General features: G+C 34.9%; 1 pseudogene; it reads right to left on the minus strand.

Moving 5' to 3' along the window:
• Nucleotides 1–6,581: 6,581 nt before the first annotated feature.
• Nucleotides 6,582–16,486, minus strand: LOC140609687 (armadillo repeat-containing protein 1-like; annotated as a pseudogene).
• Between the last annotated feature and the right edge of the window lie 3,387 nt (nt 16,487–19,873).

The following is a 19,873-nucleotide window of genomic DNA, read 5'->3' on the forward strand; positions in this document are numbered from 1 at the left end:
TCTTGATGGATTAAAAAATGCCTCTGCCAAGATTTCCAATTTCTCTATCTCTTCTTCCATTTCTATTTTGAGTTTCTATTCTTCATCTAATAAAAGAAATCAAATGCACTGCAAAGATACATTAAAGAATCAAAATATTTAATAACTATATATATATATATATAAAACACATACAACTTTGTGTGTTTGGCAGTAAAATTTATTTTTTGCATTATATTGTTCATGTTTTCATATTTGGATACATTTTTTTACACATTTTGCGTTTTACTTGTGACTTGGCTTCCATCTGACAAAAGGATTAGCTTGTAATGTTTATGGCTAAGCATCGTACTGAAAGGAACATAACTCAGCATATTCATATGAGTGAAGTGAGCAAAGGTGGTGATGAAGCAAAGTGAAGCTCTGGTCAGCATTATGATCATACTAATTTGTGTCATGCTGGTATCTTCCACTCATTGGAGAGGACATGTGTCAATGTTATTTAAAAAGAAACTGTTAAGAACAAAATAATAAATTAAAGATATGCCTTGCACACCCTCTTAAAATGGTGGTTGTGTTGTGACCAGCTCTATTAACCCAGCATCAATCTGAAAACACTGTCTCTGACCTCAAGGAAGTCATTCGGTAGACATAGACGACTTAACTAGAGAACATTTGAGGAAGCACAAAATAATAGAAAATAAATTATTCTCAAGTGCTCAAGGGATGACAGATCATAATATATGACAAATTGTAATGAGAAACCTAGGGACCAAATACAACCTCTTAACAGTGAATCAATACAGGAACCAAAGTCAGGCAGGAAAATGCAGCCTGCCATGATCCACACTTTACTCAGACCACCACATTCAAAGTTATATATCATTTAAGAACTCAAGAATGGAGGATATAAAGTAGCTTCAGGCAGATGGCATTGTGCAGCATTTCCTATTAGGCACTTCTTTAGAGAATGAAATGATGTCACTTAAAAATCTGATTCTCTAATTATTCTGCATAGCCCTATTGTTTAATGTTTTAAAGAGAGGCATTACATCAGTGTAACTATGCTCAATATTCTAAATTTCATCTGTATTGGCATTTAAAGATCCATCCTCCCTCCAAATAAGGGGTTTTGTTGCTGTTAGTTTTTTTTTTTTTTTTTTTTACGTTCTTTGTTTTATTTGGTTCTTTTTTTAAAAAATGCTGATGAGGAATTCCTGATGGATGGAGATGGATGAGAAGTGAAGGGGTTTGTATTCAGGAGGGAATGAGAAAAAAAAATGTGAATGATTTTTGGAGATATGCCTCTGGAAAAAGTGATACAAACACATTTTGCTGTGTCTACAAGCAAAAAGTGGGAAGAGCTCACCATATATGAGTCTTTAGCTTAATGCAAAAAGAACCAGTTAATGGAAAAAGAACCATTGCCTGGCAAACTACCAGACTGGAAGCTGAAGACGAAGTTGTTTCATCACGGATCTGCTATGTGGAAAGGATCTGTGCAACAGGAGCGTCTGTAATAAGTGGCTGTGACAATGGAGGATGCACATTTAAGTTTCTCTAGATGTTCAAGTCTATGCTAAGTGTTTTTTGGACATCATCTCATATTATTCTCTCACGGCATCTCCAAGGTTTAGGTACTATTAAGATCAGCCCATTTTTAGACATGAGGAAATGGAGACACTGAGTGACAGCCAGTGGATCTCAGTCTTGGAGATACATTAAAAACACATGAAGATGATTTAAAAATATTGAATTTGGACTCTCTGGGAGGTGGGGGCAGGAGGCCCTGTTGTTTTTTAAAGCCCCTTTTATGGCTCTAATATAAAACCAATGTTGATAAGCACCAAATTATGTAATTTCCCCAAGTTAACACACTGAGGGCAGAGTCAGGATTGGCACCTGGTAAGGTAGATGCTTCATGATACATCCAGCTGTTCTGTATTTGGGGAAGCAACAGCAGGCTGGAATTAATAGTGCAGTTCATCCCTGTTCTAGAATTATGGCAGTATCTTAGGGCAGGTCCTCAGCATCCTGATCTAGGACACTTCTTCCTCAAAAAGCCTCCTATGGCTTCTCATTGCTCTTGCTGTGAAGAAAAAATTCTTTTCACTTGGTCTATAAAGATGAAAGCCCTCAGAACCTGGCCTCATCCTAGCCCTTAGAGATGCTCCTCAGGCAGTGGTTTTCCCATCCCTCTGTCTCAGCATTTTCTCAGAGGCAACGGGCTCTGCTTAGATTATACTTTCTTTCCTTCTGCCCCAAATTAATCCCTACCCCACCTTCTAATTTTATTTCAAGGGTCACTTCTCAGGGAAAACATGATCTTCATGACTAGGTCCAAGCCTTCACCTTCCCCATTCTCTCCATTCACCTTATGGATTCTCTTAAGCTTCAAGTTCCTTTATCCCCGTTTACAGCTTCACTTGGCAACTACACACATGAGACTGATGGATGGAAGTTTCTCGCAGCCATCTCTGTCCCTGGCCCTAAAGCAGTTACTTAGTGGGCACATTTCTATTTCATTTTTCTTATGCCATCTTAAACTCCAGCTGTCTTACAGCAAAGTTTATCTTCTTGCTCTATAATGTAGTTCTCCTTAAGTTTTTATTCACTTTAAAAATGTCAGTATTCTCTTCATTGCCAGGGCTTGGGTTGTTAGAATACTCATGGGTCCTCTTTCATTCAGTACTTATGCTTACTTGGTCAACCTGGATAGTTTAACACTAAAAATATCTTCTTAGTTTCTTGTCTTCTTTCATTCCCACTGCCATCCCCAAGTTCAAGGCCTCATCCCTTCTAATTTAAACTACTACAACACTGCTCCACTATGTTGGGCAACACACATTGGAATCACTAGACTCATGGGTAGAGCTCATTGCAGTGATATCTGTGCCTTATCCCAGTTCAAAAGAATCTGAGCCCCTGGGGCTAAAGCTTTAGGGTTTGAAATTTTAAGAAGTTCCAGAAGTTCCCACATGATTCCTCTGTACACAGATTCCTCTGTTTGAGAATCATTAAACCAAAATAACTGTAAGCATTTTCTAATCCCAATCCTTTCCTGCTTCAGTTGAACATAGATGTTCCTTCTATATTAAAATTCCAAGGAATTATCCCAATAGCAACATACTCAAAGTAAAACAAATAAATTCTGAAACTTCATTGTAGGGTTATAGAATTAAGGATCCATTTAAGGTTTAGAAAGGATATTTTACTTCCTCTGTGTTGTTCCAGCTTATTTTTGTACATATATTCCACTCTTTCCGAGACACAAATTGCAAGACATATTTCTGGAGATTTTTCTCTTTATCAGGTTAGCACTTTTACACCTTTTTACAAATCAGCTTGCTTTTTTTCCCCACCTAAAATATGCTCACTCCAACATATGCCTCAAATTACAAACTTCTCTACTCACCTCAAATGAAATCTTTTAATTACTCCTTGGTGATCTCTTGAGTGGTGACAGCCAAGACTTTTACCAGGTATCTAAAATATTAATGACAACTTTTCCTTGTTTTTCCAACCTAGTTTTATCACATTTTCCAAAATATCATAGAGACTCCCAAAGTGACTCTCATCTCTCCTTTTACCTCATGTGTCCTATGGTTCCCAGTTCTAAAGAGATGTATCTTAATATATTTGAGTACTTGGTACAACTGCTGCTGCTAACTAATCCATCTAGCACCTTTCATGTTGGGAAAATTCAAATGCCACGGTCTTGGAGAACTCAATGAAAATGTTGTATCCATGGAACCCAAATGCCTCCCATGAGTTAACAATAATGTCCTAATCTGGAGAGCTTTCTTATTGAAGGATAGGAAAACTTCCTTCTTTTCTCTTTCAAATGACACTTTCTGCCCCCCCCCTTTTGATCATTCATGCTTTCATTTGGTTAAGATTTCAATGATTACTGAGTAATACCTCATCCCAATTTATAAGTGACCAAGGAATGAAAAGTCAGATTAATATAGATTAAACAATCATTATTGATTAAACCTGAACTCAAAGATGGAGTTTAGGTGCATGGCCAAATGGCCATGTAGCATTCACTTGAATTAGAATGACTAACTCAACCGAATAACCTCAGGTCTTCCCAACAGAATAAACTCCTTATTTGGTGGCAGAAATGCAGACAAGAATGGAGTTGCTGGACAAAATATATTTCTTTCTCAGCCCTGATGTTCTCTCCTATTTGGGTGAATTCCCCACAAAATACTCCAAATTGATCTGTACCCCTCATTCACTTCTTTCATCTGATTAGAAAATTTGGAAAGAAACTACTTCTCAAGATGCTACCTCCTCATTCCCACACTCTCTTTTTCATTTTTTCTTATAATCTGTGTGTCTAGTCTCCCAGAAAGAATATGCATCCTATTTGCTTCCTCACACACAGGTATAAGTGGAAATTTCCTTTGGAAAGCACTCTGTGGACCAGTTTGTCCAGTGTTCTGCTAGGTAAGTCTTTAAATCTGAGCCACATTCTCCAGGATTTTATCAGGAATAAAGGCAATCTTACTAAAAAATGTTTGTGAAAATAGGCCATTTCTCTAGTAAAGAAGAAGAAGAAGAAGAAGAAGAAGAAGAAGAAGAAGAAGAAGAAGAAGAAGAAGAAGAAGAAGAAGAAGGAGGGGAAGGAGAAGGAGAAGGAGAAGGAGAAGGAGAAGAAGAAGAAGAAGAAGAAGAAAAAGAAGAAGAAAAAGAAGAAGAAAAAGAAGAAGAAGAAAAAGAAGAAGAAAGAAGAAGAAGAAAAAGAAGAAGAAGAAGGAGGAGGAAACTATTTCACTCAGAATAAAGGCCAAAGCACACAAAGCAAGAAGGTCCCTGCCAGCTGTCTATTCTAATTCCCTTCTTACCCCAATTCTCTTCCGGGCAGTCAGCAGTCATCCAGGCCTTCTTCTTTGTCTGCAAACATGTAAGACGTTTATTTGACCTGTTCCTCCATCTAGGATTCTCTTCGTCTCAATAACTCCCTCAAGCCCTTAACTTTGCTGAAGCCTCATCTTCTCAGGAAGGCCTATCCAGAAACCCTACTACCCTATTTAACACGGCAACCCTGCCCTACCTCTGCACCCCCAAGTTTATTTCGTGTTGTACTCTACTTTTTTTTCACATTATCATCTTCAAATACATTTTGCACTTCACTTATTTATTTTATTATTCATTAAATCTTTCTGCCAACTGAAAGTTACACTTTCAGGGTGGCAGTTTTGTATCTTTTGTTCCATGACATATCCTAAGCACAAAGAATAGTCCCTGGGAAGTAGTAAGTACACTGGTACTTACTTTTCTAAAAATGAGATCCAATTGTTTAAACAATGCCTAGTACAACAAGTCATTCCAAATGTAACAGTTGTGTGTATGTGAATTGCCAATATATTTGCTATAATTAAATCTATATATTTTGATGTCACAGAATGAATAAGTTAAGCTTATAAACTCCCCCTGATGACTATTATGTGTTTGACAGAAATTTGTTGTACTATTATCATTATTGTTGGAAAGTATACCTATGGGTGAAAGGTTTTTGCAAATGAAAAATCAAAACTGAAAGTTGTATATTTGGTGGATTGGTCTGTGGTATCAATCAACTTTCTTGTAGTCTATTTACCTGTGCCAATTGGAGGTGCTTACTGAAATTCGAGGTGCTGAATGTAAGAGAGAATACTATTCTCCTGCTAATGTCAATACTGATGATATTAGGTTCTTTACTACAGTGTTCAAGTGTTCACTCACTCTCTTCATGGATGACAGCTGTTATCGTGTCAGTGGTTTTCCGATTTTGGGTTCACACCTATAGTGGTGCATTTTTTAATTCAACAATCCTTCCTAATTCCTACCATTCCTGGTTAGTGCATATATAGAAGCTCCTATGTTGCTCCAGCTTCTAGGTGGTATTGTTCAGCAGTTGCTCCTTAAGGACAAGCCTAGGCTCTGCTTGTCTAGCTATTTCCAGGATTTTTCAATTACCTAATTACTTGTAACAAAAAAACGTTATATTTAAAATATCTGGAGAAATTTCTGCTTCCTTCCTCCAATCTGGGATTTATTATCACATACCGTAAGAATTCTCAAATCATACCTCCTATTGTATTATGCATATATTGTGCTTTTGGCCCAAATGCAAGTTTCTCCTACATTAAAACTAAATCATTTCATTTGCATCCCTATAAAAGTCTTGATCATTCTTATTTTTTTAAGTCTTGATCATTCTGAAAAATAGTGGGTGCATAGTAAGCATTTACTTATTTCAATGAATGCATTCCAATACTCATACTATAATTGTATTTAAACAATAAATATTTATTAGCTACCTTCTGTGTTCTAGATACTATTCCATGTATAGAAGTAATGAAGTGGACATGATTTCTCTTCTTCAAAAAATATATGCTACCTAAGATTATTTTACACTCTATTTCAAAAAATGCTGTTACAGATACCTTCACTTTTCTATAAGACCTTTATAACAAAGCAACCCCACCTGTAGCATGTCCTTCTTACCACCGTGTGGGACTAAATGGCCAATAAAATGTAAAGTGCAGCATAGGCAATCATGTAACCTAAAAAATTTTCATGATAACTTATTGCAAATTTCACTTGACAGTTCACCACAACAATGAAAAACTGGCCCCTTGTTGTTTCACACAGTTCTTGAAAACCAAACAAAGGCATCGATAAAATGATCTGGATAAAAAGTTTGCAGTTCTGCTCAGACAGTAACTTTACCTTCCAGATGTGAGTCAGCCTAGGACACTACTTTGTCCTGCTCCTTGTGGGGCTCTAATTCTCAGGCAGGTAGTCAGGCAGTTCTGTATTCTGTTCTACTTCCACAGGTGTGTCTGGGAATGGGATCAGTATCTCTTCTCCACTTTCACTTTTCACAGCTTGCTGAGCCTTCATAACCTGGATCGATTCTAAAGCTGATGCAGAGCTTCTGCTTCCAAAGCTCAATGCATCCATACCACACCTCTTTGAACAGCCATTTGAAAAGTAGAGTTAATGGCACCTTTATTTTTTTCTTCAAGTTTTTATTTAAATTCTAGTTAGTTAACATTTGTGTAATATTGGTTTCAGTACTAGAATTTAGTGATCCATCACTTATATATAACACCTGGTGCTCAATACAGCAAATGCACTTCTTAATACTCAGGACCCATTTAGTCCATCCTCTGTCCACTTCCCCTCTAGCAACCTTGTTTGTTCTCCATAGTTAAAAGTCTCATAATTTGCTTCCCTCTCTTTTTGTTTTCCTTCCCCTATGTTCATCTGTTTTGTTTCTTATATTCCACATGAATGAAATCATACAGTATAGTCTTTCTCTGACCAACTTATCTCACTTAGCATAATACCCTCTAGTTCCATCCACATTGTTGCAAATGGCAAGATTTCATTCTTTCTAATGGTGAAATAATATTCCAATGTGTGTGTATGTGTATATATATATATACCACAACTTCTTTATCCATTTATCAGTTAATGGACATTTGGGCTCTCTCCATAGTTTGGCTTTTATTGATAATGCCAATTGGAGCGCATGTGACACTTGAAAAGAGCATAGAAGAAACCAGAGAGACCCTTACCACAGAGATAAAAGACCTAAAAGCACAGAAATAAACACCTTTACTTTTTAACAAACCCTCTTCACAGAGATTTCTCTGAGATGTAGCATCAATACCATCTAAATCCAAAACCACTGTTTTGGAATGTTTGTAAGTAGTCCCCAGAAAAACAAAACAAACAAACAAACAAAAAACTGAGCTTTCCTTCCATGTGATTTCATTTCACTGAAACTATCACCATTTGCCATATTGAAAGACTGAAGAATTTCAGAAGGTAGCAGTTTTGTTTCTCCTGGATTTGTAGTCTTCTCTACATTTTGCAAACTTAACATCATCATAAGTTCTCCTTTCATCTTTTCTGTTAGCACAGCATTCTTCCAAGTACAGAATGAGCAAAGCTGAGTGGATGGAGGAGTGGTTGGGATGGTCCATAAATAAAATAAGGCCAGATAGACATTCCTGATCCTGGACAATGGCTCTTCTATTTAATGGATCTGCTGCTAGATCCCATAGCTAACTACTGAGAGAGCAACAGGCTCTTCATTTGCAGTGGTAGAGGAAGAATTCAGCTTCTATGCCATACATAAGCAAAATCTTCTTAAATTCATGCCAGAGCTTTAGGAGTTTGTCTGCTGCACCATCAGGACCACACAGAGGAATGAGGTAGAGGGACCCAGTAGGCCCAGAGCTGGTCCCACCATTCAGAATTGCAGCCTCAGCAATGACAAATGACCAGGCTAACTCTAGGAGCCAGAGAGTGAGGACACTGGTGGGAAAAGACTCTACAGACTCTCCCCCCATGACCCTGCAACATCTGTTAGTTCTTGACGTTTTTCTTATGAGGGCATATATATACAGATCAGTGAATTTTTAATTAGTAAGATATAGCCCAAAAAATGTCTTTATTTGTTCCTGTTGACACACGGTTGCCTTAATTTTACTCTGTACAATACATTTTTTAGCATTTTGGGTTTTTTTTAGTATCTAGACTCGTATCTTTCTCTAAGTCATTTTCATGACATTCTTTTTTAAATGGTGATGATATGGTAAGTGCCAATATATTTTTAAAAATATTTTATTTATTTATTCATGAGAGACATAGAGAGAGAGTCAGAGACATAGGCGGAGGGAGAAGCAGGGTCCCTGCAGGGAGCCCAGTGTGGGACTGGATCCCAGGACCCCAGGATCATAACCTGAGCCAAAGGCAGATGCTCAACTACTGAGCCACCCAGGTGCCCCTCCAATGTCTTATTGTCTAACACTTTACTTATCAATCCTAAAATATCATGTAAGATCATATGTTAATACATAAATATATAACTGGTTACCCTCTGTGTTTTAAGTATTCATGGATTCATAACTAAGCATTGATGTGTTTTAATACTAGAATCAAATTCAAAAAGTGGTAATTAATTAGTTTCATATATTAAATGTTCCATTATGCATTATATCCCATTTTATTAGATAGAATAATTGTTATATATATTAAATAATTCCATTGAAAATAGGAGAATTTAATATAAAATTGTAGTCAAAAATAGTTTATCTCATCCCCAGCGTTCTACCATTGTATTTCTTGTTTACATATGTATGTAAAGAGAGAGAGAGAGGTTGAGAGAGAGAGAGAGAGAGAGATATCAAGGGAGAAAGTATTTTAATACCTTTCTTGTGAATCTTCATTATGACACTAAAACATTCTTCCCTACTGGTTGCAGACAATTGAATATATCCTGTATGGCTTAATGATTTAATATTTTTGAGGGATCAAGGGAATAAGCAGGACACTTCTAATGCCATTAAATCTACGATTATTCTTACAGACTTTGTCTTCATGGTCATGACATCTTGACACCATGATCTTCAGGCTTTGGTATCATAAAAATACCAAACTGTTAACTCCTGAGTCTTGAACCAGATTCTCTCCTTCATCTATCATTGAGAGCATCAAGAAAATCATTGGTTTTTCTGACCTGTGTTGTCAATCGTTAATTTTCATACCTATTTACTGCAGAAGATCTTTTCAAGAAAATTCAAATATGACGAGCTTGGCCATTCTAACTTCAAAACTCACTTCAAGGTTTGTTGTTGGTTTTATTTATATATGTGTGTATATATATACATAGATAGATGATAGATGATAGAAAGATAGATAGATGATAGATAGATGATAGATGATAGATAGATAGATAGATAGATAGATAGATAGATAGATAGATAATAGCTCCCATATACCTTAAGGTAAATATCGTCTTTCAAATTTTTTCCTTTGTTGACACCACCAAAGTTTCACTAAGATTAAATAAATTTTTACTTTTCTTGCACAATTTCAAATATTTCTGCTGTTTTCTGGAGCAGTGGGAAGAAGCTACAATTGCTTTAAACATATCTGAGTGTTAGCAAGACCACCAATAACCTTAGAGATTAAGAAACAATAGTCCTTTTAAATTGACACCAACCGTTTCTACTGTTACTATTAATGTCACCACCACTACACCTTTAATTTATTGCTACCTTTTTATACACTCTGCCTCAGTCCTTTGGGGAATTATCAATGTCAGAATATGTCTTGCCTTTTTTTTTTTTTTCATTCCAGTTCCAATTCTTTATGAACAAGGGTAAATTTCTACAATTTCCACTTCCCCCTCCTAGTTTTTTCTTCCTCACCTTGTCTGTCTCCTTTTTATAATCCTCTGACTCCTCTTCTGTAGCTTAAAAGACCCTGTGTTTGCTCTGATAAATTTAGAAAGACTCATGCCCTTAAGGAACTCATCATCTACCAGGGAAAACCCAGTGATAAACAAGCAAATGTAATATATGTTGCCCACTGATGTCACCCAAAGGGGAAGTTGTCACCTATCTAAGAAACTTGATTGTTTCCAGGGGCAAGAATGTGACAACTTGTTTTCTCTGGGCTCTCTGCCTTGATGTCATGCCTGACATTTTCAGCATTCTGAAAATGGAAGAAGTATACGAATATTGTCCAGATTACAGAGAATGGAAAATCCTAAGAGGGCCATATCTGAGAAAATTGAATCTGAGTCAAGGGCTGAGCAAACCACAACAGAGAATTACCTAATAATTGTTCAAACTAAAAGCTAATAGTAGTAGAGCTCTAATCATACATTAAGCAAAGGTCTAACTATTCTAAGCTTTATATGTGTATTAATTAAATTATTAATGAAAATTATTTCCATATGAGGGAAGGGGGCCCTAAGAAGATAAACTTGCCCAAAGTTATATACATAGTAAGTGGCAGAGATGTGACATGAACCCAGAATGTGTGGCTACAGAGACAGTGCTCCTAAATCCCACAGTATATAATTTCTTCACACAATCTAGAAAAAATTTCTAGGATTCTATAAAAACTAATTGTGTCCGTACACATATACCTAACATACATATGTTCACACACATAGAATATATGTATGCATGTAGTGTGGCATTCATATAGAATTCAACAGTTTATAAAATATTCTTGCATGTACAGTCTCAATCACAGCTACCACTCTTGATGTTAAATAATGTCACTATACATAAAAAAACTCTAAAACTTCTGAGTGTGAAGAAAGTTGTTCAAATTCACATGGTTTATAAGATTTGCCTCTAAGTCTTCCAGTTGCATAGCTGGACACTCCCTATCACTATATTAATATTCCTTGAAAACCTGATATAAAACCCAAATCAGAAGATGTAGCTGAGACTGATTTATTTTATGGATGGTTTTTTAAGTATTTGATTGAAGAAACTTGTCAGTTTTTCTCAGTTTCATCTATGCAGTGGAAATAGCTTATAGTAACTTATCTTAATTGAAACCAATTAGATTTTCAAAGATATTGTGGTTGAAATTATAACCACACTGTGATCCACAAATTGAAAAACCAAGTTCACTTGTATCTATCATGGCATAGAATTAGAAGGCTTCTAATACATAAAGACTTAATTGATCTAGTTTCTTCTCAAAGAATTCATATTGAAGAGAATTTGAGTTTTCCTTTTTATAAAACATTTCTGTTTAAAAGATACTTTAGTAAGCAGTATTTCTGAACTATTTATGACTCTTCTTTTGTGGCAATAAAAACAGAAATCAAACTGCAAATTTGTAGGTTCATTGAAAGGAAAACATAGGGTTTCAGCTTTAGGAATGACAGGTTCCAAGAGTTCAAATTTGTCTGCAGGAACTGCATTTTCTCAAATCTTAGGTTTACTTTTACTTATATCGCTTTTAGCCTCAAGTAGGCAGAGGCCTCCTCTATTCCAAGTTGGCAAGATGATCTCCGAATCTCTGTCCTCTTCATTTCAAAGCTACAAACAGAAACAAGGGTTCTCTTTCTCCATATTGCAGAATCTCCATATATTGAATCTTGCTGGATCACCTTCTGATCCTTGAATCATGAGGAAAATAGGGTTTGGTGGCTTTGGAAAGGAAAACGGGAGTATTTCCAATAGAGAAACATAATGTATGTATGCTGAGAAGACAAAACATATGTCCAGTATTGTGGTTAGCAAAAAGTGACCAAGGTCTTCTATTACACTGAGTCAAGATATAATGAATGATGGAAATGGTTATAAGTGAATGCATCTGCTTGAAAAAAGAAATTCAATCCAAGTTAGAAAGGCTTAATTTCTTAGTGTTATTTGATAATACAGTTAATTCATGACAGGATTTTTTATTTTATTTTATTTTTTTTTACATATTTTAAATGATTGATTGATTGATTTTAGAGAGAGAAAGCAGAGAAGGAGCAGAAGGAGAGGGAGAAAGAGACGATCTCAAGTAGACTCCCTGTTAAGCATGGAGCAGAAGCGGGGCTTGATCTCAGGACTCTTGAGATCATGACCTAAGCCAAAATCAAGAGCCTGGCACTAAACCAACTGAGCCACCCAGGCATCCCTCATGACAGGATTTTTTTTTTTAATCATTCTCTTTTTTTAAGATTTTATTTATTTATGAGAGAGAGAGAGAGAGAGAGAGAGGCAGAGACACAGGCAGAGGGATAATCAGGCTCTCTGCAAGGAGCCCAATATGGGACTCGATCCCGAGACTCCAGGACCAAGCCCTGGGCCAAAGGCAGGCGCCAAACTGCTGAGCTACCCAGGGATCCCAAAGACAGGATTTCTTAATTAGCATTATGTATATACTCACTTTTTACATTCAGGGTATACATGTATATAGTAATATAATAGCAACATATCTGAGTTGATATGAAACAAATGTGTCTTTTAGAAGAATTCATGAATACAGTGGTCCTCCCTTATTTGTGGTTTTGCTTTTCACAGTTGTAGTTAACCACTGTCAACCATGCTCTCTTCAAAAGCAGATGATCCACCTACTGAGATATGGTCAGGTCAAAAGTAGCCTAACACTACATCCCAAGAGCCACGTCATTCACTTCATTTCATCTCATCATGTTGGGATTTTATCCTCTCACATCATCACAAGAAGAAGGGTGAGCACAGTACACGATCTTCTAAGAGGAAACCAGATTCCCCTAACACTTATTACAGTATACTTTCATAATAGTTCAATTTTATTATTTGTTTATCTTTTACTGTGATAATTTATAAATTACACTTTATTGTAGGTATGAATGTATAGGAAAAACAGTATATGTAGGATTTGGTACTACCTGTGGTTTCAGGTATCCACTGGGAGTCTTGGAACATATCCCACATGGATAAGGAGGAAATATTGTACTAGTAGAAGTTTCTCCAGAACTGAAGTAGAATATTTCACACAAGTTATAATTTAGCATAATTTTGTGTTTTACTAAGAAGTCATAAAACATGTATTAGTGATTATTCCTTGCACTTTATATAATATTTAATATGTGAAATTCACTTATATTGTGTTACCTTATTTTTAAAAATAAATACTTAAGCAATTACAAAATGTCATAACCCAATGATTTACTTCTAATGAGTTAATAACTTACTTTTCACATGGTTCTAAAAATATACCAAAATAAAAACTGTGTTCTATCATTTCTAATTGGCAATATAAAATTCTAGCATTCTTAATAAATTTAAGGTATTCTTGTAGAGAGAGCATCACAGCTATTTAATATATCATATAGTAATATACTATTGTAAGGGTAACTGCATTCTATTATACAACTTGGAATTTCAAAAAACAGTCGTTTTCAGCACTTTATTTCCATAGTAAGTTGAATTTAACTGATGGCAAGTATAGAATCTACTTGGCGTACAGGGTTCTGCATGAGCCTAAATTTCAAGGTCAGTCTTCAAATATTTACTTACTTTATTTTAGAGAGAGAGAGTGAGCGTGCATGTGAGTGAGGTGAGGCAGAGGTAGTGAATCCCCAATCTGACTTCCCGCTGAGCATTGAGCCCCATGTCTCACACCCCATGAAATCGTAACCTGAATATATTCACTTGGAGACTGAGCTTCTTACTCTAAATTAATCATACAACAAGTTGTACTTAGAGCAGCATATAAAATTTTGATTTGTTACATCATTTCATAGCTAATATATCTGAATGCATATTTGCAGCAAACAACACAATTCTATTTTCCTTGCCATATTTGTACTACTCGAAATGATAAAAAAATAATGGATAATACATATATGGCACTTTATATGTGCCAAGCACTTTTGAGACACTGTACTTACAGTAACTCATTTATTCCTTACAAGAATCCTTTGAGATAGCTATTATTATATTATGATATTATCTTTATTTTATTGGATACTAAAAGTAAGGTACAGTTGACCCATGGTCAGATTATACAGTTGATTATTTCTTTAAATGATATTTTTGTCTACTTTTGGTGAAATATGTCATTGGTATAATGTTGCAGTTTTGCAACATCTAACAAAAAATACATTTTTACCAAATCGTTATAAATGTAAACACTCCTCAATGGTTTCTTGTGTCTCATAACTTATTTGGAACTTTTGTATATAATACTGCCACTGATTAGAATCATTTTGCCATTTTGATTACCAAACAAAACATTATCTTATGCTTGAAAATATTTGTATTATAGCTATGGAAATGACTTTCAGATACATTTTGAACAAAAAGAGTTATGCTAAACAAGCAAGAATAGGAAAATTAGCCAGCATTCATTCTAAAGAAATTACACAAATTTCTATTAAGTATTTTCAGCTAGATTGCAAAGGCTTCTTAGGAGAAAATTAATCTTATTCAGAGCATACATTAAAAAATGTAAGCAAAAGACTTCAAATACATGGAGAGTTATTGATGTGCTGTATGCTTCATAAAGTTTATTCCTCATATCTGTTCTGCTATTAATATAAAATAATTATATATTAAAAATACAAGAGAGTTTTTAGATCATTTAAAATCCATTAAAAGCTGAGATATTCTTGTAATTAATTTTCTGCTGAGATGAGAATTCAGAACCTTGAAATAACTTGCAGATGGGCATTGTCGTAGTGAAGAGAACCTTTGTCATCTTCCAAGAATCATTTTACTCCCTAGTAAAAATTCAAGGTACATTTATGTCTCACAATCAGGGTTGGTGGGCTGGTTCTTGGAAGGAAGATCAGGTGCCTTTCAATGCAATTTAATTTTAAATGATATTTATTGAAATTAAATTGTCTTTCCTATTAGCTTTTTCTTTTTAAATGGAAATGCCCCTTAGAAAGAAGATATTTGTCAACTCAATTTTTTATACCTTGATTCTTTTCCTGATTCCTGAAATAGTGACATAGAGAAAGGCAATTTATTCCATGGTAATAATAATTTGGAAACCAATTTTATCATGGCACATCATGATGAACATTGTCACTCGAATACGTATTTTCATTAGGACAATTTATTAGTTATTTACTGTTGTGAAACAAATTACCCCCAAAATTACAGGTATAAAACAATACACATGTATGACCTCCTAGCTTCTGTGAACCATGACTCTGAGAGCAGTTTAGCTGGAGTCATCAAAAGGTTAGATTGATTCCACCTTACAGCCTAGTCATCTGACCATTGTCAGGATTTAGCTCCTCCTGTTTTCACGCTGAGATGTCAGCCTATCACAGGCTGTTGTATGGAAACTTCCCTCAGTTCCCTGCCACACAGACCTCTCTATAGAGCAATATGCAATATGCAAATCACAGTATGCAAGACAAGGGAGATTGCCATCAGAAAGAGAAGGCTAGCAAGCAGGAGTCACAGAGCTTTATAACATGATTATGGGAGTGATATCACGCCACACTTAGCATATTCTTTTCAATAGAAGCAGGTCACTAGGCCCAGTACACTCTAACAAGGCTAATAATACCAGGAAGATGACTTTTTTAACTTATAAAATACATGATTTATTTATTTAAAAACATGGCAAAATTTCACTTTTTATAGTATACCACAGAATATTAATTTAATTTCCTGCGATCAACTGCAGTGCTTCCTTTGCCATTTAAGTGTCCAAAATGGAAAAGAAAACATGGCATTCTTATGGTATGATCCTCTCTCTAAAGAGAGAACATTCTTGACAGAACATTCTGCATTCAAGAGGTCAGGTTTGAATCAAGTCACCCCCCAAGCTCCTCCAACCACACCACCAAGTCACTGCTTCTACAGTTTTCCATGTCCATAAATCCAAAGGACATTGTTCAGCCTTTATTATTTGACCCGGTATCATCCTTTTACATGGTTGATCCTCCTTCTCTTGAAACAGGGCTTTATCTACACAGCATGTTCAACACCATGTCGCCTATACAGTCATAATATGGTGGTCACAAGGGATTCACTGAGACAGATGCATCTCTTTTTTCTTCTGTGTTACTTAGCGACCCTAAGTACTGTGGTTACAGAGTATTCTCTTTGCAGCACGGACACATTCCTGAGGGGCAGCCTCTTATCCTTAAAGCCAAATCACTGATGAAAGCTCTTCCAAGAAGGAAGAGGCTGCGGGGACCAAGAGATGCATCTGCTCCAAAACTGCCTTCCTGGATCCATTCTGCCATTTTCTCTTTACCCCAAGGGAGCCAAATGACTTTAAGAGAAGAACATCTGAGGAACAATTTATTTAATGAAGAGTGATAAAAATTAATTATTAAGAGCCATATATAAAGGTGCCTTCCATAGTCTTACATATTTTCTGTCCCGATGTATGGTTTGTGAGAATTCCTTCAGACATGATAAATGTATTGTCTTTGATAAAAAAATAACACATATTGCCAGAAATGACTTTATTACCAAATGTTGACTTTAGTATTACTGCCAAGCACACTAGTTATAAAATTACACATATTCTACTAACTGCTATTTTGGGACCACGCTATTTGAAACAGGTGATTACTAAAGGTGTTGCGATTTTTCTAGCATATTGCTTATTCAATATTTGATGAGTGTTACTAGCAACTATTTGGAACAGAAACAGTGAAGACAGGTATGAGATATTTGGCCAAACTTTTGTGATTACATGTGAAATATTTTGACAGGAGCTATGTATAGGGAGAAAGCTTCAGAGACAAAAAACAAGATTTTCTAGTGGGAAGCTAATGTGGCACATCAAGCTGACTTATTTCTTTAAACAACTAGATAATGTGAACATATTTCAAGTTCTGGTGAGCATCTTGATCTCTATTAACACCAAAGACATCACTTTGGGTACCAAAGTAGTAATTTCAAAATAATATAGAAGTGGATTTTGAGTTACTTTACAGAAATAAAGTTTTATACACACATAGCATTATTAGTACTTTGTGATAACATATAAACATTAACCCTTGTATCACAGTTTGGTTTTTACTATATTTTTTAATATGTCTTTTTTCTTCTGCTATGCCAAGGCCCAGGATTTGGAGATTCTGACATTTGTTCTTTAATTCACTGGTCTTTAATTTCCTGGTCTCTAAATGTGAGTGTTGGACTCAATGCTGTAAAATATCTCATGTAGATGCATCCATTCTATGATTTGATGGGCATCAGTTCCTCCAGAGAAAGATTTGTACTGAGAAAGATTCTTTTGCTTATTTTCTAATGGCATTTCGTGTATAGTAGGAGCTTCATAAATATTTGAGAACAGTGATCAAATTAATGTATGTTAACATTGTTCTATATTAACACTGTTTAATATTTATTGAATCCCATTGTGTATTAGATAGGATCCTGGAAGAGAAAAAAAGACATTAGGTAAAAACTAAGTTAATCTGAAAAAAACTAGATACTTTAGTTAATAATAATACATCAATCTTTGTTCATTATGTGACAAATGTATCCTATTTTGTAAAATATTAATAATAGAGAAGACCGAGGGGGTATATGGAAGCACTCTGTAATAACTTCTGAATTTTTCTATAAATCAAAATCTGTTCTAAAAATTAAAGTTTATTGAAAAACTAACAAATTTTTAATTTTATTCATATAAGTATGAAAGTCATTTCCATAACCTTTATTTTCCAAATAATCCTTAAAATTTCATCAATTAATTTGTCCTGAGAACTTGTTACGAAATATTTTAAACAGCAGAAAATTAGCTACTTTTTTCGTTCTATAATTAGCACACCTGGGAGGTATAAGTTTATCTTTTAAACTTCAGACTCTTTATTTTTCCTCAGATCAAAAACAAAGTTGAAAAGCAAACCCTATTCTTATATATCTTTCCACATCAGCACATTTTTTTTACTTAAACTTACAAATATGTCAAGATTCTAAAATATCAAATGATATAAAAGGCAAATCAGCAATCAAGATGAATTCTTACACTCAGTAGAAACAAACGTGTCACTTTATACAACTGCCTTAAGAATTCCAGGTCAAAATATGGTGTCTTTAATTATTAAGTGCTGTCAAATATGATAAAGTAAAAATTATGTCAAAAATTATGAAAATATACTTCATATACTAGCAAGCTTAACCTCTCCAGAGAATGCTGGGTTGCCAAATGACCTCAACTTTTCTAAAGAGAAAGAGGCACTGGTTTACACTAGTGTTTTTCTAATTCTTAGTCATACCATACATTGGATTATCTACTCCAAATGATTTCATCCTATTTAGAGTTAATAGTATTTAGAGTTAATACTGTGATTTTTCTGAGGCACTTGGGTGGCTCAGTGGTTGAACATCTGCCTTTGGCTCAGGTTGTGATCCCAGGACTCTGGGATCGAGTCCCGCATCAGGCTCCTCTTGGGGAGCCTGCTTCTCCCTCTGTCTATGTCTCTGCCTGTCTTTCTGTGTCTCTCATAAATAAATAAATAAGATCTTTTTAAAAATTATGATTTTTCTTTAATAGTTATGCCTTAAAATTTATCTACAGATGTATATATGTGTGTGTGTATATATATTAACATATTTTTCATTTACAGTGTTCTTAATTCTTTTCTATAAGTTTATAAATTAAATTCATACCACCTTGGGTCATTTCCCTTCAGCTTGAGAAAAGAGTTCCCATGTTTTTTTATAGTATATTTCTAAGTAATATGTTAATATTCTTTGCTACTGTTCTTATCTCTATTTTTTTGTATTGTGCAAAGGAGAGATAAGAGACACAGTGAAATAGCAAAGATCAATGGTAGATGTGTCCCAGGTAGGGAGCAGTTACAGCATACAAGATTGTGGCAGGTCAGATGTTGAGAAGGAATATCTCCTGCTGAAGGAATTGGGTCACGTCAAGTATTTAGGCAAACGGCAATAACATAAGACAGTGTTACCAGAAACTGAATACAAAGTAGGGGCCAGGTTGTTTGATCATGGCTATGGTCTAGTTGGTAGAATGAAAGGATTAGATGAAAATATAAATTTAATAATTTTGAAAAAATACTATTTTGAACAATAGTTTTGAATCCACAGACAATGGCCAGAGTTCAGCATTTGGAGGTTAAGTTGCCCTAAGTGAGAAAACTGAAGGAGTGTAAAGGCAGTTAATGATATGATTTATTTCTTGAAATAAACCATTTTATGGAAAAGATAAACTTAGATAGATATAAAATCAATTTCAAGTACTTAAATATAAATCCTGATATTTTGCCTGGAAGCGGAAAGAAATTAAATGATCCTACTTAGTTAAAAATTAAATCTGTTTATCAGTGTAAGTTAGAATCCTTTTATCAATGAAGAAAAATTAGACCGTGTAATGTATATGCCTAAATATAAGATGACAAAACACCAGTAATCAAAGACATGATTAAATAGAATAAATAGTTAAAGCACCTTGTTAAGTAAAATGGAAACAAAAAGTAAATAAATCTGTAATGCAGTGTGAATCTTGTTTGTGGATTATTAAACAATCTAATTTTACAAAAATTAGAGTCATTAAACACCGAATACAATGAAAATAATTCAATAAACTTGTTTCTAAACCTCAGATGAAATTAATCAATTTCAAATGTCGTAGGAGGATGTAGTAAGTA

The sequence above is a fragment of the Canis lupus genome, chromosome 2 (genome assembly GCF_048164855.1).
Source record: "Canis lupus baileyi chromosome 2, mCanLup2.hap1, whole genome shotgun sequence".
NCBI lineage: Eukaryota > Metazoa > Chordata > Mammalia > Carnivora > Canidae > Canis > Canis lupus.